Source organism: Harpia harpyja, chromosome 18 (assembly GCF_026419915.1).
Source record: "Harpia harpyja isolate bHarHar1 chromosome 18, bHarHar1 primary haplotype, whole genome shotgun sequence".
NCBI classification, from domain to species: Eukaryota; Metazoa; Chordata; class Aves; order Accipitriformes; family Accipitridae; genus Harpia; species Harpia harpyja.
Window position 1 is genome coordinate 26728413 of NC_068957.1, and position 24497 is coordinate 26752909.

The following is a 24497-nucleotide window of genomic DNA, read 5'->3' on the forward strand; positions in this document are numbered from 1 at the left end:
AAATGCATCTGCCCAAAAGGCTGAATTGATAGCTCTTACTCGAGCACTGGAACTAAGTTAAGGAAAGCAAATCAACATTGGGACAGACTCAAAGTATGCTTTTGGAGTAGTACGTGCACGTGGAGCAGCGTGGAAAGAAAGAGGACTGCTATCCGCACAAGGAATCACCATTCAGCATGCAGAACAAATGCTGAAATTGTTCGAAGCCATTCCAAAGCCAACAGCAGTCATGATAATGCACCGTAAAGCACATCAGTCGGGTAGGACCGTCCCTGTGACAGGTAACCAGTTGACTGCTAGAGCTGCTAAAGAGGCTGCAGAAAAAGGCATCCTAGTACTAGTTCCAGAGCAAGTGTAAATTTACCTAAAGGTGCTCCAAGTTATAATGAAAAAGGTGAAGAACTAATTATTAAATTGCAGGCTAACAAAAATGAAACAGGATGGGCCGTTAACACCAACAGGTTAAATAAGCGTCCCACCCGCAACAATGAGAGAAATTGCCCCGGCTGAACATAGCAAAGTACATTGGGGAACAGAAAACCTTGTTAAACATTTACAAATGTGTATTTTGAATAGAGATATGATAAAAAGTATCCGAATAATTACAAGTAGGTTTGTATATGTAATAATCCCCAAACCAATAATAAAATCCTTTTTGGAATGACTAAGCGAGGAAATTCTCCAGGAAAATATTGGCAAATTGATTTTACAGAATTCCTTCAAAAAGAGGGATACTGATATATCCCAGTTCTAGTCGATACCTTTACCGGGTAGCCTGAAGCTTTCCCTTGTCGCCCCAATGAAGCAAGAGAAGTAGTTATCATCATTGTTATAATCTGTCTCGCTTTTAGCTGTCTTAAACGAGCTGCGGCACGATCTCTGTTCAAGCGAGACTACTAAAAGAATTAGTATTCTCAAGCAGGAAGGGGGGGGAATTGGTAGCATATTTCCGTACATTCTGTATGGTATGCCTAAATATTTTGATGGTTTTAATATTTTGTACCAGCCATGGAGACTGGTTTGCTGCTAGGTGACTGTAAAAGTGAGATTTGGTAAATAATGATTGGAAATCTTATACTAACACTATGATTGAAACAATAGACAAAAGTATAGCCGAGCAATTAACTAGTAGAAGTAGTTACTCCCAAGTTTCGCCGTTCTTTGCGCTTAGGAGTAGATGTTCCTGTGCGCTAGATGAGAACAATGTTGAAACAGACCACATGCGATTGAAACTGCGTTAAGCTTCAAGATGAAAGAACAAGGACAAGAATAAAGACTTCAAGGACAGCCAACGAGAACTTCAAATGGGTCGGTGGTTGTAAAAGCAGCCCTTCGACTCAAATGGATCCTTCGTTACACGTGATCGGATGTAGGCAGTGCTATGATAATCAGTTATAATCATTTCTATGAATATGTATACTAATCTGGTTAATATGTAATTAGTTATTCTATATAACCTGTTTGTGCTAAAGCTGTGGTATGCACGCTAGGTGGAATTATCCCCCGTGTATCCAGCGCTGCAATAAAGAATGCCTGCTTTCTAGCAGTCCAAAACGAGTCTTGGAGAGTTTCTTTGACCGGCTTTTTGGTATCACTTGTCCGTGGGTTGGTGTCTTTCCTCCCCCATGCGTCTGTGCGTGAGTGTCTTTCCTCTCCCCCGGTGTTTCTGTCAGTGGTTTTCTCTCGATCCCTGCTCCGTGTGTCCGTCAGTCGGTGTCTCACCCCTCCTCGCGTGTCCATCGGTGAGCGTTTTGCCCTGCCTTGCTTGTCCATCGGTCAGTGTCTCGCTCCGTCCCGCCTGTCTGTCGGTCTGTGTCTCCCCATTCCTTGTGTTTCCATCAGTCAGTGTCTCTCCTCCGTGTTTTTGTGTCCGTCAGTTGTTAACTCCCCCCCCCCTTGCTTGTCCGTCAGTCGGTGTCTCCCCCTGCCTCGCCTGTCCCTTGGTCCATATGTCCACCGTGCTCCGGCGTGTCCGTCGGTCGGTGTCTGACCCCCGCTCCGGCGTGTCCGTCGGTCGGTGTCTGACCCCCGCTCCGGCGTGTCCGTCGGTCGGTGTCTGATCCCCGCTCCGGCGTGTCTGTCGGTCGGTGTCTCCTCTCTTCTGCTCCTCCTGCCTGTCTGCAGTGGTTTATATTCACCCATACCCCCCCCAAGTCGGTGGGTGTGGGCATTTCCTCCCTGAACCCCTGTTTGGCGAGCGCTGGCCATTCTTCCCTGCCCCCTGCGTGTGAGTAGGCATGTGTGTTTGGCTTGGAGTTGCTCTGCCTGGGGATGTAGAGTCATGTAGGTGGAATAGAAATAAGTGTCTACGGGTGAAATGTTGATGTGCCTAGACCGTCCAGGTGAGGGTTGTACAGTCATCTCGGCTCGAGTAGCCGTCGGCGGGCTGTGTGGGCAGCCGTGCCGATAGTGTTTTATGGAGACGATTGGAACCGTGTGGCAGGGGCTGTTGAGGGGCAGTGAAGCGGATTTGAATCTCTAAGGTGTTAAGTCTTGCACGTGATGAGCGTAAAGTTTGGCGCTGGTCTTCTTTTGGTTGGGTTTTTTTTTTTTTTTTTTTTTTTTTTTTTAAATGGCAGGCTGTAGTTGGACTCCAGATGGTCTTCGTAGATGGAATCAAGACCTCTGGAGTGGTGAAGCTCTTGCTCTGCATCCAGGTGACTTGTTCAATATGGGGTTTTTTTTCACACGCGGAGGGACAAGATGTGTGCCACAGAGCAACGGGGGAAGGCAGCGGAGCACCGTAAGGAGGTGGGTCCGGGAGTGGAGTCGGAGGGAAGATGCGGCCGGTGGCTTTATGAGATTGCTTTGCTTTGCTGTGCTTTGCGGGTTTTTTTGCTTTGTATTGATCTGTATTTGCCTTTGTCTTGCGTTGTTTTGCTCTGTATTTGTATTGACTGTCACGTGAGACTTGTCTCGCATTGTATGACCTTTATTGTGTTTTTTTCTGATATTGTAGTGCTCTGTGCTTGTATTGACTGTCATCTGAGACTATCTTGCATTGTATTGCTCGATATTGGTTTGTGTTGTAGTGTTCTGTACTTGCATTGTTTCCCATCTGAGACTGTCTCGCTTTGCATGGCCCTGCATTGTGTTTTGTATTGCAGTGCTCCGTACTTGTATTGAGCGCCATCTGAGACTGCCTTGCATTCTATGGGTCTGTATTGGTTTTGTATTGTTTTGGTCTGTACTCGTATTGACTGTCATCTGAGAGTCTCTTGCATTGGCCCTGTCCTGTTTTGTCTGGTATGGCAGTGCTCTGAGTTTTTTTGTCTTGACTGAGATAAGAGTACTGCCTTGTATGGCATTATATTTGCACGCGAATTGCATGGCTCTATGTTTGTGTGTGGATCGTATGTCATTGTAGAGACAGCATAGAAAGCTTAATGACTTTGGGTTCTTTGCAAGCAAGGAGTTGAGTGGATCGCAATTGGACTGTGAACTAGCATAGAGTAAGGCAGTAACTGGGCAATGGTTCATATTGTTTATGCGGATGCTTTGTGGCAAGCCTCTAGAAACGGTCAAGGCCTCGAGGTCCGAGTAGCAGCGTGACGGGCCTCGGAGCGATCGGTAACTTTGGGACAGCTCTGTGTTTGTGATGCTCTGTTTTTTCAAGTGCCATGGAGGACACTGACTGTGAGAATGTGTTATTTTTGGAACAGGTGGGAAGCAGGGGAGGGGAGCGGTGGAGGACTTCTCTCTCAAGGATGAAGTGTCTTAATAAAAAGCTTTGTGTGTTGTTTTTGCAGGCGATGACAGGGCACGAGGTGCTTGAAGGAACCTTGTGTTTAGGTGACATGGCTGCTATGGAGGCTGGACTGTGACATGTGGCACTGTGAAAGCTAAGTATCGGGTTGAAAATGCACGGATGGTGGAGATGATGGTGTGTGTTGAAACATTGGTGTAACGGAAGGGTAGTTTGGAAGGGGAGTGGGCTCGGGCCAGGGTTTTTGCAGGTAGGGCGATTTTTGAGTCCCCCGGTGCCGCAGGCACGGGGTGATGGCCCTTTGATGGTGGTGGGCAGTTGCATGGATGATTTGAGAGTTGAGGGCTGGCATATATGCGATCTGAATGAGTGGTGTGTTGCGAACATGTGTAACCTTGTAGGGTTATGTGGTTTAGCCTTTTTATGTTTTTTCCTTTCAGGTTGGATGTAGAGTTGAGATGTTTTTCAGGGAATTAGAGAAAAAAAAAATTAGAATTAAAAAAACCCAGCTGCGATATAGGTTGGTTTTTGGTGTCGTCCCATCCTGTTCCGGCCCCCCCTCCCACTTTTTTTTTCCCCTGGTCCTAGCCGCTCCATGAGGTGATGCTGATCCCCAATGTTCGGACCGGGGTCCGGCTCGGGCCAGGGTTTTCACAGGCAGGGCGATTTTTTTCAAGGCTCCCGGGAATAGTGTTCCCATGGAGCGCTGCCCTGGAATGTGGTAATTGCCACTTAGCACAGGGAATTATTTTGTTCAGCGGATGGTCTTTGGAAGACAGTTGAGGATTTTGCGGGGGGGGCGGGGGTGGGGGGTGGTGGAGTTGGAGTAGATAGCCAGCATTGAGTATGCCAGGGTTGTGAAGTGGGTGAGTGTAACTGTATTTTTCCGTGGTGGGTTTCTCAAATCTTTGGGTGGTCTTTGTAGTTTGTGATGTAATGATATTTTTCAATTTTTATTTTTGTGCCTAGGTGTGGAAGTGGACAGTCTGTCAAGATGAGCAGAGCTCACTCGTTTTCAGCTTGGGAACAGGGATCGTGGAAGTAATGTCACCTCGGGGAGGAAAACCTCTGGACGTGAAGCAACAGACGTAACGGGAGCGAGGAATGTGGAAAAGACCACTCCGTAGAGAATTGCAGGCACTATATAGTGGCAATTCTTCTTAAGGTAATGCTAAATTTTTGGAGTTTAAATGTATTTGTAGAAATAATGATTAAAAGAGGAATGAAACTAATAGTGGCAAATATTTGACCAATGCGGCCATAACTCTTTTCTGTACGTTGTAGTAAAAGTACATTGTAGAATTGGACTGTAAATACTGACACAGCTGAATGTACGTGGAGTCAGTAATGGACCAAATGAAACAAAAATAAAATGAAAAAAAGGCAGGTAATTAGGTCTCCTTGTGAGAGTCACAGTACTAATGGCCATCACAAAAGCAAGTGCAGAGCGAAGCATGTGTGTTTAGTGCCCATAGGTCAACTTAGCTGTTTAAGTAAGTGAAAGTGTTCATTAGAATTAGGCATCCAAGGGAGAGTTGTAGATACCTCGAGGTAAATGTAGCTGCGGATGGGTTAATAGAAAGGGTGCACGTTACTGGCTCTAGTAATTGCACAACTTTGAAGGTGGTGCTGTAGCTATGTAACTGTGACATGGGCTCGGGTACTGTGTAACTTTGAAATTTGCTAGTGCATGGTGTGCTGCCGAAATGGGGTCGGCTACAGTGTAACTTTGAAATGGGCTCGGGTAGTGTGCGGCGCCGAAATGGGCTCGGGTGCGGTGCGTTTCCGAAATGGGCTCGGGTGCGGTGCGCTGCCGAAATGGGCTCGCCTACAGTGTAACTTTGAAATGGGCTCGGGTAGTGTGCGACGCCGAAATGGGCTCGGGCGCGGCGTGGTGTGGTGCCGAAATGGGCTCGGCTACAGTGTAACTTTGAAATGGGCTCGGGTAGTGTGCGGCGCCGAAATGGGCTCGGGTGCGGTGCGTTTCCGAAATGGGCTCGCCTACAGTGTAACTTTGAAATGGGCTCGGGTAGTGTGCGACGCCGAAATGGGCTCGGGCGCGGCGTGGTGCGGTGCCGAAATGGGCTCGGCTACAGTGTAACTTTGAAATGGGCTCGGGCGCGGTGCGGTGCGGCACCGAAATGGGCTCGGGCGCGGTGCGCTGCCGAAATGGGCTCGGCTACAGTGTAACTTTGAAATGGGCTCGGGTAGTGTGCGGCGCCGAAATGGGCTCGGGCGCGGTGCGGCGCCGAAATGGGCTCGGGCAGTGTGTAACTTTGAAATGGGCTCGGGTGCGGCACTGAAATGGGCTCAGATAGTGTGTACCTCTGAAATGGGCTTGGTTACTGGATAATATGTGTATAATATCTGGGTTTTTTTTCATTCTGTATCTCCCTGTCCCCGTTCTTCTTCCTGCTCTTCTCTTTCTCTGACCCTTTGTGGTGCTCCCTACTCTTTCTATTTACGTCTTCTATTTCTCTGCAGGGGTCCTAATACCTCTCTTTCTCCAACCTCCTGTGTTTCTCACAGTCTCTCTCTATCTCTTGTCATTATTCTCATCTGTCACTCTGTCTTACTTCCTGTCCCATCATATCATGTTGTATCTGTTCCTCCTGCTTTTTTCTCTCCATCTGTCCAGATCCCTGTCCCTTTTTTCTTCTACTGCTGTCCCTCTGCCCTGCTTCCTCTTGCTATCTTTTCTGTATTTCTCTGTTCTATTCCCTCTTACATCCTTGCTAGCTGTCCCTTCTTTTTTCTCTTCCTCTATATCTCTCTCTCACTGCCTATCACAGTTGTTTTTTCCTCCAGTGCTGTCCTGCTCTCTGTCCCTTTTTTCTCACTCTCGTTCTGTCATGTTCCCTGTGTCTTTTTTTTAACTTCTCCATCTCTGTCCTGCAGCCTATCACTATTTTTTTCCTCTTCCATCCCTTTGTCCTTCTTCCAGTCCTTGTCTCTCTCTCCCTTTGTTCTCCTTCCCTTCCTTTTTTCCTTTCTTGCTACATCTCTGTTCTGCTCCCTAGAATAGAATCAAATCGAATCAAATCACGAAATTTGGAAAAGACCTCTAAGATCATTAAGTCCAACCATCAACCCAACATGACCACGCCCACTAAATCATGTCCCAAAATGCCACGTCTACCTGTTTTTTGAACACCTCCGGGGATAGTGACTCCATCACTACCCTAGGCAGCCTGTTCTAATGCCTGACAACCATCTCAGTAAAGAAATTTTTTCTGATATCCAATCTAAACCTCCCCAGCGCAACTTCAGCCCATTTTCTCTCGTCCTATCTCTAGTTACTTGATAGAAAAGACCAGCACCGCCTCACTTCAACCCCCCTTTAGGTAGTTGTAGAGAGCAATAAGGTTTCCCTTCAGCCTCTTTTTCTCCAGACTAAACCATCCCAGTTCCCTTAGCTGCTCCTCATAAGACTTATGCTCCAGGCCCCTCACCAACTCAGTTGCCCTTCTCTGGACACGTTCCAGCACCTCAATGTCTTTCCCATAGCGAGGGCCCCAAAACTGAACGCAGTACTCGAGGTGCGGCCTCACCAGTGCCGAACACAGGGGAACAATCGCTTTTCTGCTCCTGCTGGCCACACTGTTTCTGGCTCATATTCTGCCAGCTATTATCCAGCACCCCCAGGTCTTTTTCCGCCGGGCAGCTTTCCAGCCGCTCTTCCCCAAGCCCGTAGCGCTGCACGGGGTCGTTGCGACTGAAGCATGGGAACGGGTACTTGGCGTCGCTGAACGTCATGCGATTAGCCTTGGCCCATCGATCCAGCCTGTCCAGATCCCTCTGTAGAGCCTTCCTACCCTCAAGTAGAGCAGCCCTCCCTCCCAACTTGGTGTCATCTGCAAACTTACTGAGGGTACACTCAAGCCCCTTATCTAGATCATTGATGATAAAGATACTAAAGAGAACTGGCCCAACACCGAGCCCTGGGGAACACCATTTGTGACCGTTAGTCAACCAGATTTAACCCTGTTCACCACAACTGTCTAGGCTCAGTCATCCAGCTAGTTTTTTTTACCCAGCGAAGAGTACACCTGTCTAAGCCATGAGCTGCCAGCCTCTCAAGGAGTATGCCATGAGAGACAGCGTCAAAGGCCTTGCCTAAGTCAAGGTAGGTAACATCCACAACCTTTCCCTCATCCACTAGGCGTGTCGCCTGGTCATAGAAGGAGATCAGGTTGGTCAAGCAGGACCCGCTTTTCATGAACCCACGCCGGCTGGGCCCGATCCCCTGGTTGTCCCGCACGTGCCACGTGAGCGCACTCAAGACGAACCGCTCCGTAATCTTCCCCGGTACTGAGGTCAGGCTGACAGGCCTGTAGTTCCCTGGATCCTACCCACCCTGGCCCTTTTCTGTGTCCTTCTCCTTGTCTCCCCTCTCCATTTCTCTGTCTTATTCCCTCTGCAGTTTTTCTTATTCTTTGATGCTCTGTCCTGTTCCTTGCCGCTATCTTTTCTCACTCTGTCTCTGTCCTGCTCCATGTCTTTTAATTTTGCCTGTCTTTCACTTTGTCCTGTTTCCCTGGCCCTTTTTTTCCTCTCTGTATCACCTTGTCTCGCTCACTGTTCCTGTCTGATACTGTGTCCTGCTCCTTGTCCTTCTTTCCCCCTCACCCCATCCCGCATTCTGCTTTCTGTCTTTCTTTTTTCTCTTTCTAGCCTTCTGCCCCAATGCTGCTTTCTCCACCGCTGTCCTGCTGCCTGCCCCTTGTTTCCTCTCACTGTTCCTCTGTCCCGCTTCCTGTCCCCATCTTTTTCCATCTTTATTTCTCTATCCTGCTGCCTGCCCAGTTGTTTCTTGCTATATCTCCCTGTCCACCTGGTTCTCCCTTTTCTCCTTTCTCTCCTCCTCTGTCCCGCTCCCTGGCCCTTTTTTTCTCCTCTTAACCTCTCTCTGCTCTAGCCCATTGCTTTCCCCCCCCCCACTTCTTGATCCCTTTGTACAGATCTGAACCTTTCTTTGTTTCCCATTCCCTATCCTTTTTCTGTCTCTGTCTGTATGCCCTGTGCTCTGTCATAGTTGTCATTCCTCCTTTGTTTGTTCTCTCTTTCTACCCCCATCTCTGTCCTGTTTACCGACCCTACATCTTCTTGTTCCATCTCTCTCTTTCTTGATTTCTCTACTTCTCTGACCTTTTCTTTTGACCTTTCCTCTCTCTTTGCTCCTCGGTCTTCTCCCTTGTCTTATTTTTCTCTTTCTACTTCTCTGTCTCGCTCCCCATCACTGTATTTTCTTTCTCCATTTCTCTGCCCCACTCCCCCTGCCTCTCTTTCTCCATCCCACCGTGCTGCTGCCCGTCCTTCCTTCCCTCTCTCCCTCCCTCTTTCTCTGTTGTTATCCTCGAGTCCTTTGTTGTCTCTCCGCCCCTCTGTCCCGCTCCCCAACCCTAATTTTCCTCATTTTCTGTTTCCATTTCTCTGTCCTGGTTTGGTCCCTGTTTTTCCTCTGGCTCCATCTCCCTATCATTCTTTCTGTCGTTCTTTCTCTATCCTAGTGTCCTTCTCCCCATCCCTCTCTTTTTCTCTGTATCCATTTTCTTGCACCCTGTCCCTCGCTTGTCTGTCCCTCGCTTGTTTTCGGTATCCCTATCTCCTTCCTCTTGTCCTTCCTTCCCTGTGCCACCTCTGCCTCTGGCCTGCTGCTCGTCACTGGTTTTTCTTTCTCCCACTCTTTGTCCAAGTTCTGTCGTTCTCTTTTGCTCTCTGTCCTTCCTCCAACCTGCCTTTTCCTCCCTCTGCCCCTAATGCTTCCTTCTCCAATTCTCAGTGCTGCTTCATGCCCCTTTTTTTGTCTCACTGTCCGTCCTGCTTCCTCTCACAGTTTATTCTGCCTTTATCCCTCTGTCCCGCTGCCTGTCTCCTTGTTTCTAGTTATAGCTGCCTGTCCAGCCAGGTGTCCCTTTTTTCTTTTCTCTTTTCCCTACTCTGCCCCTACTTTTTCTTCCTCCATCTCTGTCCATTTTTTTTCCCCCTCCACCTCTTTGTCTTAATCTGCATCTGGTTCCCTCCACTGCCGCCAGTCCCATTCCTTGTCCTGCTTTTTTTGTCTCTCCGTGTCTCACGCTTTCTATCCCTATTACTTTCTCTCTTCCCCCTTCCTTTTTTCCTCCTTTTTCTCTATATCTTTTGTCCTGTTGCTCGTTAGTATTTTTTCTTTCCATTCCTCTATCCTGTTCCCTGTCCCTCATTTCTCTGTCAATTTCTCTGTCCTGTTGCCTATTGTTATTTTTGCTGTCTGTATCCCACTGCCCTGTTTCCCATTCATCTCTTTTGGCTCCATTCTCCCATCCTGCTCCCCATTAGCATTTTGTCTTTCTCCAGCTCTCTGACCTGGTCCCCATCCCCCTTGTTTCTTCTCTGTCATTCTTTCTGCTTCCTTGTACCTCTCGCTCTGCTATCTTGCGTACCACATACTGTTCCTCTCTGTTTACACCCCGCTGTCTCCGTCCCCTCCCTCTCTTTGCCTCTCTATCCCTCTGTCCTTGTCTCTGTTTTTTCTTTCTCCATGTCTCTGTCCTGCTGCCCAAGTCTGTCCAGTTCCCTTTTTCCCCCTTCTCTGTTGATTACTCAGCTTTTCTTCCTCTCCCTATTTTTTCTTTCTTCATCCCTGTGTCCTGCTGCGTGTTCCCTTGCTCTCACTCCCCCAGTATCTTGCTGTGTGTTATTCATCCTTCTGCCCGTTGATTTTTCCTCTTGCTTTGTCCTTTTGTCCTGCTCCCTATAAGCATTTTTTAATTTTTTATATTTCTGTTCTTCTGCAAGTTGCCACTTTTTCGTTCTCCATCTCTCCTGCTCCCTATCCCCCGCTTTCTCTCGTGTCATTCTTTCTTCTTCCCCATGCCTGTGTTGTGCCGTATCCTCGCATCCCTCTCCCTCCCTATCACGCTGTCTTGCTCCCCATCCCTCTTTTTTTCTTTCTACCCTTATGACGTGCCCTGGTCTTTCTCTCTACATCTTTCTGTCATAGTCCTTATTTTGCTCTTCTTGCTCTTTTCCTCTCTCTTCCTCTATCCTGCTGCCCATTGCTATTTCTTCATTTTCCATCCCTTTATCCCGCTCCCTGTCCTTGTCAATCTTTCCCTTTGTTCTGCCTCCAGTCTTTGTTTTCTCTGTCTCTGTCCTTTTTATCTCTGCTGCTCAGTCCTTCTCCCTCATCTTATTTTTTCCTTTTTGCTCTCTCTCTCTTTTTCTCTGTGACCCTCTGTGCTGTTCCTTTCATTTTCTTTCTCTAATGATCTGTTGTCTTACCTGTCCCCCCCTCACTGTCTCTCACCCTCTATCCTGCTCCCCGGCCCTATTATTTGTTGCTTCGCTTTCCGTACCACTCTCCGTCCCCATTTTCTCTGTTGCTCTCGTTGCCTCCCTATGCCAGCGTCCCAATCCCCATCCCACTCTCTTTTGCAGTATCCCACTTTCTGGCTCTCTGTCTCTTACCTATTTTCTATATCCAGCTGTCCTTCCTCCTGTCTTTCCTTGTCCCTCTGGCCTGCTGCCCATCACCAATTTTTTTCTTTCTCCATCTCTCTGCCTCGGTCCTATCACTCTCCGCCTCTCCCTGTCTCTAATATTCCTTTCTCCATCTATGCCCTGTCCCTTTTCTCTTATTCTCTCTGTCTTCCATCCTCCCCCTAACTTTTTGTCTGCACATGCCCATACTGCCTGTTCCATCGTTTCTCGCTATATGCCCCTGCCCAGCTCGCTGTTGCATTATATCCTTCTGTCCCGCTCCCTGGCTTTTTTTCTCATCCCGGAACTGGTTTTTATCTCTCCATCCCTTTGTCATGATTGCCGTCTCGTTTTTCCTCAATCTTTCTGGCTTGTTTCCTGCCTTCTTTCTCTCTCTCCCTCCGTCCTACTCCTGCGCGTACCGCACGAGGGAGCGAGACTACGCGCCTAGGAAGCTTTGTCTCGTAACAGCTGTGAGACACCCGCGTATTCTCTTAGGTGGAGGATAGCCAAGTGACCGGAGTTAACAGAAGAGGAAGGGAGGAGAGGAGGAGAAAGAAGCAGCTGAACTGGCAAATTCTCCCGGCAGCGTCAAGAGCGAAAGCTGCGGTGAGCCCTGGGCCCTCAGGGCCCTGTCACTCCTCTTGGGCGTCCCGGGCCCTCCCTTACCCCATTTTTTCCTCCCCTGTACCTCCTTTTTCCGTTTTTCTCTGAGCAGTTCCCTGTCCCCATGTTTTAGATCTTCTCTGTCTCTGACCTGTAGCCCATAGCTAACTCTTTCCTTCTCTGTCTTGCTCCTAGCCACTATTTTTGCATTCTTCCCTCTCTGTCCTGCAGCTCATCGGTATTTTTGCTGTTTCTGGCTCACTCTGTCTGGCTCCCTGTCGTTCAAGGTCTCCCTTCTTGGCTCTGTAGCACATCACGCATCTTGTTCTTTCTCCATCTGTCTTTATCCTGCTCCCAGCCCCTCATTTTGAATTCCCTCCTCTTTGTCTTGTTGCCCATCAGTATTTTTTCCTTTCTCCATGTCACTCTCTCTTGCTTCCTGTTCCTGTTTTTCTAAGTCTTCTCTTTCTGCCCCCTAGACCATCACTATATTTTTCTATCCCCATCTCGGTTTGTCTGGCTCCCCATTCCTCTTTCTTCATTCCGCCCTATCTGCCACATCGCCCGTCGCTTCTTTCCTTTCTGTCCATCTTACTGTCCCCATTTCTAAACTCTTCTCCTCTGCCTGATACACGCCTGATAGCTTGCTGTAGCCTTTTTTCTTTCTCTGTCTCTCTCTGTCCAACTCTCCTCTTTCTCATTTTTATTTCACCCCCCTCTCTCTCTCTAGAAGCCTGTCAGGACTTTTGCCCCTTTCAGTCTCTCCATCTGCCTCCCTGCCCCTGTTTTTTGTTTCCTCCACCTCTGCCCTGGTACCCATCAACATTTTAATTTTCTCTGTCTCTCTCGGTCCAGCTCAAGATCCTGATTTCTTTTTGAAAATTCCTCCCCCTCTGCCCTGCAGAGCACCGCTTTTCAAGTTGTCTTTCTTCGTCTCTCTTTCTCTCTGGCTCCCTGCCCCTGTTTTTTCATTCCTCCCTCTCTGCCCTAGAGCAGCTTCCCCCCCCCCCCCGGCTCTCTCTTTCCAGTTCCCAGGCCCTGTTTTTCAATTTTCTCTTTCTTTGCCCTGTGCCACATTGCAATTTCATTTCTTTTGCGCGCGCTCTCTCTCTCTGGCTCACTACCAGGATTTTTTAATTCCTCCCTGTCTGTCTTGTAGCCCATTGCTGTTTTTTCTTTCTCTGTGTCTCTCTGTCCAGCTCCCTGTTTTTACTAAAAAAAAAAAAATTCCCTCCTTCTTTGCCCTGTACACATCGCTCTTTAAAGTTCTCCTTCTCTGCCCTGTGGCCTACTGTGATTTGTTCTTTCTCTGTCTCTCCTTTTTCTGGCTCTCAGTCCCTATTTTTCAGTTTCTCCCTCTCGGCTTGTAGCACAATGTTGTTATTGATCTTTCCTCATTTCTCTCTTGTCCAGCTCCCCGCCCCTGTTTTGTAATTCCTCCCTCTCTGCCCTGCGGCCCGTTGCTATTTTTGCATTCCCTATCCTGCTCCCTGGCTTGAGTCTTTAATCGCTCCCTCTCTGCCCTGTAGCCTGTTGCAGGGTGGTTTGGGGTTTTTTTCTTTCTTTCTCCGTTGCTCTCTGTCCAGCTCCCTGTACCTACTTTTTAATTCTTCCCTCGCTGCCCTGCAGCCTGCCGCTATCTTCCCTTTCTCTGTCTCTCTCTGCATGGCTCCCGGTCCCTTCCGTTTTGAAATCCCTCCCTCTCTGTCTTGGTGCTCATCGCGTTTTTGTCCTTTCTCCGTATCTCTAGCTGGCTCCCTCTTACTATTTTTCAATTTTTTTCTTTCTCTGTCTCTCTGTCCAGCTTTGGATACCAATTTTTTTAATTCCTCCTTCTCTTCCCCGCAGCCTGTCTTTCTTCCCCCTGCCCCTTATTTGTCCCACCACCACCACCTCTGCTTCCCTGTCGCCATTTTAATTCCTCCCTCTCCACCCTCTGGCTCTTGCTATACATCCCGTGTGTGTCGCCCTGCATCTGGCCCCCTGTCCCTATCTTTTCATTCCTCTCTCCTCCCTGTAGCCCGTCGCTATAACTTTCTTGTGCCGTCTCTCTCTGTGTTTGGCTCTGGATCCCTGTTTTTTCCTTCCTCCCTCCCCTCTCTCTGCCCTGTTGCCCCTGGCTATTTTCTCTTTCTCCATCTCTCTCTGTCCAACCCCCGATCTCTATTTTTTCATTCCTCCCTCTCTGTCCTGTAGCCCATCGCTATTCTTTCTTTCTCTGGCTCCCCGTCCCTGTTGTTCAGTTTCTTCCTTCTCGGTTCTGCAGCACGTTGCGATTCTGTTTCTTTCGTTGACTCTCCTTTCCCAGTCCCTCACTTTTAATTCCTCCGCTCTGTCCTGTTGACCCTCGGGTTCCCCCTTGCCTTTCTCCACCTTGCTCTCCACCTTGCTCTTTCTTGCTTCCCGGCCCTGTTTTTTAATTCCTCCCTCTCTTCCGCATAGCTCGTCGCTTTTTTCTTTTCTCCATCTCTCTACGTCAGTCTCACTGCCCCCATTTTTTAAATCTTCCTTTCTGCCCTGTACCATGCCGATATTTTTGCCTTTCTCCAACCCTCTCTGTCCAGCTCCCTGTCCCTATTTATTAATTCCTCCTCCTTCCTGCACCCAGAGCTATTCCCCGCGATTTCCATCTCTCTCTGTCTGGCTCCCTGTCCCCAGTTCTTAATTCCTCCCTCTGGCCCGCATAGCATGTCTGGACTTCCCCCTGGCTTCCCCTGTCTCGGCTGGGCTCCCCCTCTCTCTGCTGCCCCCCTCCCCGTTGCCCCCCGCCTCCTGTTGGTCCCCTCTTCTCTGTCGCCCCCCCCCCCGTTGGGCTCCCCCTCTCTCTGTTGGGCTCCCTCTCTGCATTTTAACTCCACAGTCTCTGTCTCGTAGCCCCACAGTATTTGTCTTTTCCCATCTCTCTTGCCTGGCTCCCTGACACTAGTTTTTACTTCCTCCCTACATGTCTTTTAGCCCATTGCTTCCCCCTCTGCTTTCTCTATGTCTCTGTCCGGCTCCCACTCCCTGTTCTTTAATTCCTTCCTCCTCCCTGTAGCCCACTGCTGGTTTTTTCTGTTCTCTATCATGCTCTGTCTGGTCCCCTGTCCTTTATTTATCAATTCCTCTCTCTCTGCCCTGTGGCCTGTTGCTTTTTCCCGTTTTATTTCTTCCTCTCTTTCTGTCCAGCTCCCTGTCCCTGGTTTCTCAATTCCTCCCTGTCTGCCCTGTCACACGTACGATCTTTTGCCTTTCTTCACCTCTCTCTGGCAAGCTCTCTGTCCCTCTTCCTTAATTCCTCCCTGTTACCCCTTCTTAATTCTTCCCTGTAGTGTGTGTAGCTATGTTGTTTGTTTTGTGTTGTTTCCCACCCTCCTGCCCCTTCCCTCCATCATTTGCTGTCCTGAGTCCCTGTTGTTTCATTCCTCTGTCTGTGCCCTGTTTCTTGTCACTTTTTCTTTCCTCATCTCTCTCAGTCCAGCTGCGCAACCTTGTTCTTTTTAACTCCCTCTCTGTCATGCTGCCTACACCAGTTTTTTTCTGCATCTCCATCCTGCTCCCCATCCTTCCTTGTCAGTCACTGTCCCGTTATCTCTTCCTCCTCTCCCTGCTGCGTCTTTCTCCATCCCTGTCGGGCTCGCTGTCCCGTTCTCTGCCTCATGCTTTCTGATTACACCCCCACTCTCCAGCAGGCTGCCACTTTTATCCTCTCTTCTAGCGTGCAGCACCCTGGTCATTTTTGGCAGCCTCCACCTCTGCCCACCAGCTCATCAGCCCAGAAGCCAACCAACTGACTGCCAAGGAGTCCCAGGGGCAGGGGGAGCTTTGGCGGCCCTGAGCAGACTTGCTCCCAGAACTTATTACACGCATGACTGCATAAACACTCGCCGTCTCCTTTGTGCTCCCTTTGCACAGAGCCAGGGGCTGTGAGGGAGTCCAGGGGAGGAGGTGATGCATTGTGGGGGTCGGGTGATGGCCCCCTGGTGGTCCTGCTGGGCTCCAGCTGTGGGCCAGGGCTGGAGGAGCCTCAGGTGCAGGCAGTGAGGATGATGGTGACAGCCCCTCCCTCTAACGGGGTGGCTGCCTGCAGAGGGGCCAGCACTGCCCTGCCCTGGCTGGCTGCAGAGAGGCCAAGGGAGGAGCAGAGCAGTTGCCGAGCTCTGCCGGGCCGCGACTGCGCCGAGGGAGAAGGCGAGCGGGGCTGCGTGATGCTCCCCGACCCTGTGTTTCTTCTGCCACGTCCCTGCGGGGCTCCTCATCCCTTTTTTATTGATTTCTCCATCTCACTGTCCTTTTCCCTGTACTTTTCCTTCTCTGCTCCTCAGCCTTTCTCCCTCATTTTATTTTTCTGTTTCTGTTCCTCTCTCTTGCTCCCCAACGCTGTATTTTCATTCTCTGTATCTGCTGCCGCAGTAACAACTGCCAAGTTGTCCCAGGGGAAGGGCGAGCGTACGGGCACCGAGCCCCGGAGCAGACTCACTCCCAGGACTTACACGCATTAACAAATAAACATTTGCTCACCACCCACTGACCGGTGCCCAGCCAATCCCCTGCCTGCGGCATCCCCTGGCCAGCTTCCCCAGTTGATATACTGGGCAGGACATCATATGCTATGGAATACCCTTTTCGCTCGTTTGCGTCAGCTGTCCCAGCTGTGTGGACTCCCAGCCTCCACTGGCAGGGCAGTATGAGAAGCTGAAACGTCCTCAACTTAGTGTAAACACTGCCTCGTGACAACTAAAACATCACTGTTTTATCAACATTATTGTCATGCTAAATGCAAACTACAGCACTATACCAGCTACTAGGAAGAAAATTATCTCTATTCTAGCCAAAACCAGGAAACTCCCTCTGCTCTTTACCTCATTTCTTGTCAAACTTTCTTTCTATGCCTCCCTCTATCTAGCTCCCTCTTCCTCCTCTTTATTTCTTCTCACTCTTTCCTTTACCCTGTCAGTTTTAAAATTTTCTTTATACGTATGTCTCTCCCCAGCTCCCCGGCCTTATTTTTTAATTTGCACCCATGTGAATCGTACCCCGTCGCTTTTTGAATTTTTTTCTATTTCTCCCTCTCTCTTCCTCCCTGTCCCTGGTTTTAAATTGTTTCTTGTTTCCTGTACCCTGCTGCTTTCTTGTTTGTTTCTATGTATCCCCCAGTCCGTCTCCCTGCCTTTATTTCTTAATGTTTTCCTATCTGCCTCATACCCTATTGCTTTTTAAGTTTTATTTCTATGTCCCCCTCGATCCAGCTCACTGTCCCTATTTTTGAATCCCTCCCTTTAGCTGGGGAAGGGTCTGCCCAGGCACACCCACCTGAGGGAGCTGACGAAGGTGAACCATCCGAGGAGGGAATCCAAGGGGGTCCCGCAGGCAGCCACGTCCAGCAAGGAACAGCCAGCCCCCGCGGCGAGGAAGTATCCCTCCGAGCCATCCCCGGCAGAGCGCGCCAGCAGCGCACGGCGCCTCCGTCAGCCGCGCGCACAAGCCACCGGGAAGCCTCACGGGAGAGGAGCGTCGAGGCACCTGCCACCGAGGCGGAGAGAAAAGCATCGGGGCGGTGAATGTCTCCCACCGGCGTCGGGAGCTGCGGAGAGTCACGCATTCTGTCGCGTGCATCCCGCTCCGTCTCTGCCGCCCTTCCCCAGATCTCTGTCCGCCTCCCTGCCTGTCCCTCCTTCCGCCTCTCCCTCCACCAGCCCACCTGCCTGCCTGGCTCTCCAAAACTTGTTACTCTTCTGCCAACTCTGCCCTGTACCACTTCATCTATACATTTTTTTCCTACGTTTCCCTCTCTGTGGCTCCTATTTTTTACTGCTTTCCCATGTTTCTTGTACCCAGTTGCATTTTAATTTCTCTTTCTATGTTTCCCTCCCTCTGATGCCCCAACCCTTTTTAAAATTCCTCTCTCTCTCCTGTACCCCATCACTTTTTGCTTTTTATGGTTCCTTCTATCCATCTCCCTGTCCCTATTTTTAAATTATTATCCATCTTTTGCTTCTTGTACCCAATCGCCGTTTAAGTTTCCTGTCTACATTGTCCTCTATCCATCTCCTCGTCCTTGTGTTTTTATTCTTGTCTGTGTTTCTTGTACTCAGCTGCTTTTTAAAATTCCTTCTATGTCTCCCTCTATCTGGCTCCCTTTCTTGATTTTTTATTTCTTCCCTATATTTCTTATACCCCTTTGCTATTTAATTTATCTTTCAACAATTCCCTTTATCTCGCTCCCTTTCCCTAGATTTTAATTCCTCCCTTGCTTCCATATACCCCGTCACTTTTAAAATTGTCTTTCAATGTTTCCTTCTACTCTGATCCCTGTTCCTGGTTTTCAGTTCTTTCCTGTCTGTCATGAATTACGTTGCTTTCTAAATTTTGTTTCTATGTCTACTTTTATCTAGTTAGCTGTCCCTAATTTTCAATTTTGTACTCTCATAATTCTTTTTGTTGTGAAATTTTGTTTCTAGGTGTACTTTTATCACGTTTTCTCTCCCTATTTCCTAATTTTTTTCCCGTTTCCTGTATCCTCTCGCTTATACATTTTTCAGTCTATGTCTACTTTAATCATGATCTCTCTCCCTGTTTATTAATTATTTCCCGTCTGTCCCGTGCTCTGTCGCTTTTAAATTTTCTTTCCTCATCTACTTGTAGCCAGTTCGCCGTCTTTATTTTTGAATTCCTTCTAGTCTGTCCTGTATCCCATTGCTTTTAAAATTTTCTCTCTCTGTCTCTGTCTATTTAGGGGGTTTTGCTATTTTTTCATTTTTTCCTGTTTTCACTTTTGAATTTTTGTTTGTGTTCACTTCTACACGCTTTTGTCTCTATTATTTACTTTTTTCCTGTATTCTATCTGGTCGCTTTTAAAATTTTCTTTGCGTGTCTACTTTTATCAAGCTGTCTATCGCTTCTTTTTAATTCTTTCTTGTTTGTCACATACCTTGATGCTTTTTAAATTTTCTTTATGTCTTTTTTTTTTTCCCCTTCTCTTAGTTCATCCCCTGGCTTTAGAGGGTCTCCTCGGCATGTAGAATCATAGAATCATTGAGGTTGGAAAAGACCTTCAAGATCATCGAGTCCCACCAGCATCCATGCCCACTAAACCATGTTCTGGAGTACCTCGTCTACACACTTTTTTAATACTTCCAGGGACCTCCATTTCCTCTCGTCCTATCTCCAGCCACCTGATAGAAGAGACCAGCACCCACCTCGCTACAACCCCCCCTTTAGGTAGTTGTAGAGAGCGATAAGGTCTCCCCTCAGCCTCCTTTTCTCCAGACGAAACCGCCCCAGATCCCTTAGCCGCTCCTCATAAGACTTACGCTCCAGGCCCCTCACCAACTCGGTTGCCCTTTTCTGGACACGTTCCAGCACCTCAACGTCTTTCCCGTAGCAAGGGGCCCAAAACTGAACGCAGTACTCGAGGTGCGGCCTCACCAGTGCCGAACACAGGGGAACAATTACCTCCCTGCTCCCGCCGGCCACACTGTTTCTGGTACAGGCCAGGATGCCGTTGGCCTTCCTGGCCACCTGGGCACACTGCTGGCTCATATTCAGCCGGCTGTCAACCAGCACACCCGGGTCTTTCTCTGCCAGGCAGCTTTCCAGCCGCTCTTCCCCAAGCCCGTAGCGCCGCACGGGGTCGCCGTGACCGAAGCGGAGGACCCGGCACTCGGCCTTGTTGAACCTCATACAATTGGCCTCAGCTCATCGATCCAGCCTGTCCAGATCTCTCTATAGAGCCTTCCTACCCTGAAGCAGATCGACCCTGCCTCCCAACTTGGTGTCGTCTGCAAACTTGCTGAGGGTGCACTCGATCTCCTCATCCAAATCATCGATAAAGATATTAAACAGAACCGGGCCCAACACCGAGCCCTGGGGAACACCACTAGCGACCCGCCGCCAACCGGATTTAATCCCATTCACCGCAACCCTCTGGGCTCATCCATCCAGACACTTTTTCACCCAGCAAAGAGTACACTTGTCCAAGCCACGAGACGCCAGCTTCTCAAGGAGTATGCCATGAGAGACAGCGTCAAAGGCCTTGCTGAAGTCAAGGTAGGTAACATCCACAGCCTTTCCCTCATCCGCTAGGCGGGTCGCCTGGTCATAGAAGGAGATCATGTTGGTCAAGCAGGACCTGCCTTTCGTAAACCCACGCTGACCGGGCCCGATCCCCTGCTCGTCCCGGACTTGCCACGCGAGCGCTCTCAGGACAAGCCATTCCATAACCTTCCCCGGTACCGAGGTCGGGCTGACAGGCCCGTAGTTCCCCGGATCCTCCCTCCGACCCTTCTTGTTAATGGGCGTCACGCTGGCAAGCCTCCAGTCCTCTGGGACCTCCCCCGTTGACCAGGATCGCCCATAGATGATGGAGAGCGGCTTGGCAAGCACCTCCGCCAGTTCCCTCAGTACTCTTGGATGGATTCCATCTGGTCCCACAGATTTGTGAGCGTCCAGAGGGCGTAGTAGGTCACTAACTATTTCCTCTTGGATTAAGGGGGGTTATATTCTGCTCTTCATCCTCATCTTCCAGCTCAGGAGGCAGAGTACCCTGAGGATAACTGGTCTCCCTATTAAAGACTGAGGCCAAGAAGGCATTAAGTACCTCAGCCTTTTCCTCATCTCTGGTGGCAACGTTCCCTTCTGTATCCATTAAAGGATAGATATTCTCCTTGGGATTTTTTTTACTGTTACCGTATTTGTAAAAACATTTTTTGTTGTCTCTTACGACAGCAGCCAGATTTAGTCCTAGCTGAGCTTTTGCCTTTCTAATTTCCTCTGCGCATGACCTAACAAGATCCCTGTACTCCCAAGTTGCCCGCCCTTTCTTCCAGAGATGATAAACTCTCCTTTTTTTCCTGACTCCTAGCAAAAGCTCCCCGTTCAGCCAGGCCGGTCGTTTTCCTCGGCGGTTTGACTTGCGGCACGGGGGAATAGCCTGGTCCTGAGCCGTTAAGATTGCCTTCTTAAAGAACGTCCATCCCTGCTGGACCCCTTTTGCCCTTCAGGACCGTCTCCCAAGGGACTCTCTCAACCGGTGCCTCAAAGAGGCCAAAGTTTGCCCTCTGGAAGTCCATAGCGGTGGTTTTGCTAACCCCCTTCCTTGCCTCACCAAGAATTGAGAATTCTATCATTTCACAGTCGCTAAGCCCAAGACGGCCTCCGACCATCACACCTCCCACCAGTCCTTCCCTGTTCGTAAACAATAGATCTAGCAAGGCTCCTCCCCTGGTGGGCTCACCTACCGGCCGTGTCAGGAAGTTATCTTCCACGTATTCCAGGAACCTCCTAGACTGTTTACTCTCTGCTGTGGCGTATTTCTAGCAGACGTCTGGAAAGTTGAAGTCCCCCATGAGAACAAGGGCACACGATTCTAAGACTACTGCCAGCCGCTTGTAGAACGATTCATCCGTCTCTTCAACGTGGTCGGGCGGTCTATAACAGACTCCCACCACGATATCTGCCTTATCGGCCTTCCCTCTCATCCTCACCCATAAGCACTCCACCTTGTCATCACAATCGTGTAGCTCCGTGCAGTCCAAACCCTCCCTAACAGAGAGAGCCACCCCACCACCGTTTCTACCTCGCCTATCCCTTCTGAAGAGCTTATAGCCATCCATTGCAGCACTCCGGTCACAGGAGTCATCCCACCGTGTTTCCGTGATGGCGACTAAGTCGTATCTATCTGGCCGCACGATGGCTTCCAGCTCCTCCTGTTTATCGCCTGTGCCGCGTGCATCGGCATAGATGCATTTGAGCTGGCCTATCAAATCCACCCCTAATATTGGCACGCTGCCCCCAGGCTCATCTCTGGTGCACCTAGTCTTATCCCTTACCCTCTTCAAACCTAGTTTAAAGCCCTCTCTATGAGCCCCGCCATCTCACGAGCAAGGATTCTTTTACCCCTTTGAGATAGCTGGATACCATCTGTCGCTAGCAAGCCCGGTGCCACGTAAAACTCCCCACGATCAAAAAACCCAAAACACCACCGACGGCACCAGCCTCTGAGCCACATATTAACCAGGTGTGTTTTCCTGTTCCTTTCAGTATATTTCCCTGCCACTAAGGGATTGAGGAAAACACTACCTGTGCTCCTTCCACCAATCGCCCCAGTGCCCCGAAGTCCCTTTCGATTGCCTTTGGATTTCTCCCTGCAATCTCATCACTGCCAACCTGCACAACCAGCAATGGGTAATAATCAGAGGTCCGAACCAGACCCAGGAGTTCCCTGGTAATGTCTTTTACCTGGGCCCCAGGGAGGCAGCAGACTTCCCTGTGGGATGGGTCAGGACTGCATATTGGGCCCTCTGTCCCCCTCAGAAGGGAGTCGCCTATGACAATTACCCTCCTTTTTCTTTTTTCACAGGCTGCGAGAATGCGTGGGGCTGCCCGACTGAGCCTAGGCACCTCCCTGGATAGGGCTTCACCTACACCCTGATCTTCACTGACCCGGTCCTCAAGTTCCAGAGCCCCATACCTGTTGCGTAGGGGCAACCGGGAAGGTGAGGGAGACCGGGAGGGGACTCGCCTGCCTCCCCGAGCAGGGACCTGTATCCATTCCCCTCCAACTCTTAGGTCCCCTCCTGCCTGGTGGCAAGGGGGCAGGGGAACCTCCGCTTCTTGCGGAGCCTCCATCTGCTGCGTCTGCCTCAGGGACGGTAGGGTGTGGGTCCACCAATCTATCTCCCTCTCACACTCCCTGATACTCCTCAACCTTTCCACTTCTTCCTTCAGTTCTACCACCAGGCTGAGCAAATCGCTCACCTGGTCACAGCTCACACAAGAGGCGTCCCCACTGACCTCCATCATTTCTGATAGACTCAGGCACTCCCTGCAGCCAGAGACCTGGACAGCTGCACATTTACATGGGAGCTCTATCTGCATCGCCACGTTTTTCCTAGCAATGGCTTTCACCCTAGCGGCAGCCATATCGGGGTCTCCTTCTGAGGCCGATGTCCACCGCTTCAGTAGCCTTCTCGAGCTGGGAAGGGGGGGGCTGCGCCCTACCTGCCCGAACTGCCGCACCACACCCTGACACGCCATGCCCTGTTTGCCACGCTCTTGGTCGCTGGCGCTCCTCAGGGCCATTTAAATCTCCCGCAGTTGCCCCTGGCAATGCCCACGCTGCGTCAGCCTCTCTTACGAGAGCTGCCAGCTCTGCACGGTCCCTCTCCTCTTCCCTGGGGCTCCTGGGCCTCGGGAACCTCCCAGTCCGCTTCAATGTAGCGCTTAGCCGCCGACTTACCATTGCGTCTGCTGGCCTCGCCGCTGATTGATGTGATTTTAATAACTACATTGTTATTGCATTTAATGAGCTAGTTTCCTACCTAGTTTAGAGGCACATATATCTTTTTCTGTCTACACCTCAGAAAAATTAAGTTTAACTCCTTACCCGGTCATGTTGCTGATGCAATAGTTGTAGCTGTAGTACAGGAGCAGGTATCGTCATTGCCAGTAAGGGTCACTTTCTCTGTTCAGGGTCTCACTTACTGTAAATTTAGGGCAGGTAAGAACACTCCTGCTGCTCCTCCAGCTGACTTTATATCTTCTGGTGGTTTGCCCTTCCCCTTTCCCAGGGGATTGTGGGAAGGGTGGTGGGCGGAGGCTCGGGGTATTTGAGCCACAGCCTCTGCTAAGGGAGCTCATTGTGCTCCTGGGTTCCTCTGGTGTTGGTGCTCAGCTCATCCTTGAGTCCTTTGCAGTTTTTGAGCTGGCTTAGCTCTTTGGGAAGAGGTGTCTGCTTGAGGTAAGAGCTTCAGGACTGGTTAAGGTTCGGCAGCATGTGTAGTAGAAAGTAACACTTGTGTGCAGCTTTTTTTTTTTTTTTTTTCTTTCTCTTTTTCAGGTCAGTAATTTTGTTTTGAGTGTTCAGGGGTAGAAAGTTGGTTTAATAGTATGCATTGTTTGTTTGGGTTTTTTTTTAATTCTTCATGCATTGTGTTTTCCTGGAATTCCCAACTTTATTGAAAATGGAACCTTGTTTTATTTCACCAGTTCTGCTGTATGCTAAGTTGCTGATATCTTTCTTAATGGGACCAATGATGACATTGTTTAGCAGGGGTTAGAGTGAACATCTTGTATGCATCCCTATATGGAGTTTTAGTATTTCTGAAGAAAGCAGAAGGGCCGTGAGGCACAGCGCCTTTCAGGCTCTGAGATGCCTCGTCACCTTTCCTCATTGCCCACAGAACGCCACATTGTCCCTAGAACCTTTGCAGCTTGTGGCAGGCCCCTCGTAGATTACAAGCCTTGGGGCTTGACTTTATTTTGTGGGCAAGTAGCGGAGCTGGAATGAGCGGGGAAGCAAACACAGTGGTGCTTATGAGGAGGGGGGAGTTGGGCAAGTAGTTGGCATTGGCCGGCGGGATGCTTACTCCCTGTTCTGATTTTTTTGTTTGTTTGTTTCATTGCAGATGTTGAAGACCAATGTGTCACCTTGAGGAACATCCCAGTTAGCCTGTGTGGTTTTTGTGGAGGATGGTTTGAGACCCATGGCCCTCTGAAAGCTAAGTTGAGGGACCAGGGCTGGGCAGAGGCTGGGAGGGAGGGACGAAGCTGAGAATTGCAGGGAGGGGTTTTAAAGTTAGCACAGGAGAGAGGCCTGTCCAGGAGTAGTGCCGTTTGGGCAGGCGAAGGGAGCGGGTTGCTTTTCAGCACGAGACCAGCGTGTGCCGGGCAGGGCAGTTCCAGCCTTTGTCTGCGGTGGTGTGCAGTTTGTGTAGTCTGTCTTCTGTCCCTTAGACCTTTTGCG